Genomic DNA, 3511 nt, shown 5'->3' with positions numbered 1-3511 from the left:
ATGTAGGTTAGCTTTTTTTCTGATTTTTAGAAACAGTATTTAGCTGTGTCGAGTCCTACGCTGCAGTTTTTCTCCACTGTCTGCAAGACTCAGTCATGATGGGAATTACTTATTGGCTCTTAGTTTTGACCACAAACACTATGTAGAAAAATCCTGATTTTTTGTGTAATTGTAATATTGAATGCTGGACTGTAAGCTATTAGTTTTACAATTATGCTTTAGTTCTGTTAACAAACATCTTGTTTGGTTGATCATAATAATATTAAAGGTTGTAATGTGGTCTCTGAACTACATGTGGCTTACAGATGGATCTGATAGGATGAGAACATTTCTATGACTTCCTGTATATTCTTTAAAGGCTGCTGGGAGCTGTCCGACTTGATTTTTTCACCGCCCCCTGCTGTTGCTGCCTGATCATGTCCACTTGACGCAGTTCATCTCAAATGAGCCTGGTGTCTGGTGTGTGGGCGTGGGCATGGCTCCTCTCCTGGCTCCAGGTTCTTCCAACACAACACACCTGCCTGCGATCAGCTCATCACTTCCCTCAGCTCACACACCTGCCATCCATCATCGTCTCTTCAGTATGTCATCCCCAGCTCTTCACACACTCATCACCAGACTGTCATTTCAGAGGCCGTTTACACGTTGCCGGACATTTCACCATCTCCGTTTTCAAAAAGATCTTCGTTTACACTTACCCGTGCATATATACACAAGAGCATGCCAAACCTGTAGGTGGCAGTGTAACGAGAAGCTCAAGCCTTCCATGTATCCATTGTCACCATAACAACGTAGGTCGCACTTTTGACACAGGCGCAAGTTCCGGCGCATACTGTGACGTCGGCTGCCTATCAGGCGCAAGTTCCGGCGCATACTGTGACGTCGGCTGCCTATAACTCCGTTTATCTCTGTTTATCTGAGTTTACATGCAAACGCGCAACCGGAGTTTTCCAAAATCTCCACTCTGGCTGGAGTTTTTAGAAAGACTCGTTTTCAGAGGAGAAATCTCCGTTTGCGTGTAAACGAAGGGCACAAACGAAGGAAGATGTCTCCGTTTATCAAAATCACCGTGTACGTGTAAACGGCCTCTCAGCCTCACTCTCAAGTTCACTCTTGTGCATGTGCTTGTGAAGTTATAGTTGCTGTGTTGTTGTTGCTGTGTTGTTGTTGTTGCCACTCATCGTTTCTCCTGTGTCGAATCACCGTATGAATCACTGTATGCTCCCCTGCCTGTTCACCTGCATTACCTGCCCCAGTACAATGTGTCAGTATTTCATAAGCCATGAATCTAACAACAAAAGCACAATATTTTTCACATTGCTAACTTCTTTTTATATTGAGCCTAAGTGCAGTTATATTGACATGGTTTCCATGATCATGGAAAACCTAGAAAAGTCATGGACTTCGCAAAATCCTTGAACGTTTTTGAAACATATGTAATTTTTTTGTGTATAATGAAGTTACAACAATCTTCAGTGGATAACCGTCCACGTAATGTAACACAACGGCAAATTTATTTTCTGTAGCTGCTGACATAATGTGTGTCTCGCCCTCAGCATATGTCAGTTAACTGGAATTATGTTTGACTAGAGTTTGAATGTGATATGTTTGAATAACTCCAGACAAGTGGGGCAAGTAAAATAATGTGACAGTGTAATTTAACATGTAGGGCTGTGAATCCCAAAGTTTCCACACCTATGCCCCACAACTTTTAGATTGTCCTGCATATTTTTAGATGTAGCAATTGACCTGGGCAGGGGCGTCAAAAGGATTTGAGGACATTTAGGGCTTAGCCTCGACCTGTGTTGGGTCGTCCAGGGGGTCCTACCCTGGCTTTCTTTTTCTTTTGATTAACAAGCTCTATTTTGATGCTTTTTAATGAACTCTGGCACCAAGGTGTACAAGTGTTCATACGTTGTACTGATAATTAGAAAATAAAGAAATTAACTTCAACTGTTGTTTTCCAACACCCTCAGCTCCTTCGACAGACATCACATTCTGTGCTGTAAAATATAGTTGCTGGTGGGAAGAGTATACACTTAAGTGACTTGGGATTTTTTTTAATATGAAAAATGTTCATTTTCTGTCCTACAGTACTGAAGATATGTGTTTTCACATGTCTACTGGGTCTGAGGTGCGTCAGCACAGCAAAGCAGTGCGTAAGCAGCAACACTGAGTCACTTATTCTAGTTTGAGGGCCAGCTGTGTGCTAGATAAATGAGCAAGTAAGCATATTATTCTTTTGCTCTGTAGATGTACACCTCCGTTTGAAACACACTTCACTGCAGTCTTTGTGCGTTACATGAGATTAGAATCCATATAGTGTGACACAAAGGCGAGCAATGCAACATATAGAAGTGGCACTGAAATACTTTATAATTCACTCCCAGTTTATCTACAGTCTGTCTGTTTTGATGTTCCCTGTAGAAATCTGCCCCCTGAAGGAGGAGAGGTGTAGAACCACAGCCCTGACTGTCTGCACCTCCTCATCCTCTCTGCACAAAGCAGCGTCGAGGAAAGCAGAAGTGTAAGTACTCTTTGATCGCTATGAGCTATTCAGCAAATTAATATTCCCCCATGCACTACTGTATTTTCCAAAACTGTGTCCTTTGTTGGAGCAGAAAACTTCTCACTTGCCAACACATAAAACAACAGAAGGCAGCACTCCAGAAAAAGCTGGATTGTGATCAGACCCACAGCCACACAGACAGGTCTGTTATTTTAGTTATAATCTACTTTCCCTGAGCAGCAACTGTTTAGTGTACCTTACAGACATGAGCACCCATTTATTCAGACCATAGGCTGTATAAAATAATGGCCATAACAGCCGTGATGTCACCCGTTGGTTTGTGAACTCCAGTTTTGAAACCTCGAGGGTGGAGATAACCCTAACACAAGCTGCTAGCTTGGTTAGCAGGGTGTATTTACAGCTATAACTGTGATAAAGCGAATTTTTGCTGGCAAAAACAGGCTCAAAATCATTGAAACAAAATGTACTTTCTAGAAAAACTGACCATCCAACTCTTTATATATCCCTACAAAACCTCTGAGAGAGGAGGTCAGGATGGATGGTTTGGTGTTCAGAGTGTCTGACCCCAGACAATGGTTTGCAACAGTAAATATGGGTAACTTAACCAAATATTGTTGTTGCCTGTACTTAACCAGATTGTAGTAGTTGCTGGGGGCGGCCTTTCACATTGTTTCTTGACGCAGACGGCAGAAAGGTCGCTGGTTACGTTTAGGCAATGAAACTACTTGGTTATGGTTAGAAAAAGAGCACTGATGTCACTACAAAATACGGCTTTAAGTGGCACAAACAGGGCTGGAAAGGAATGCCACAAATTCCACAACTGATGTTGTAGCTAGTTGGTCTTGAACACTGCTCTCCAGAGTCAAAGTCCAGTGTTTGCTGGATCCCTCCACCTCCCACCAACTTACTTTATTGCACTTTAAAGTACATCCATTGCTCTGAGCATCTAATGATGATGTGGTTGGGTTTACATTGGAGTTC

Source organism: Epinephelus moara, chromosome 7 (assembly GCF_006386435.1).
Source record: "Epinephelus moara isolate mb chromosome 7, YSFRI_EMoa_1.0, whole genome shotgun sequence".
Classification (NCBI taxonomy): domain Eukaryota; kingdom Metazoa; phylum Chordata; class Actinopteri; order Perciformes; family Serranidae; genus Epinephelus; species Epinephelus moara.
The sequence above is the reverse complement of the archived record's forward strand: the minus strand, read 5'-3'. Positions refer to the sequence as shown.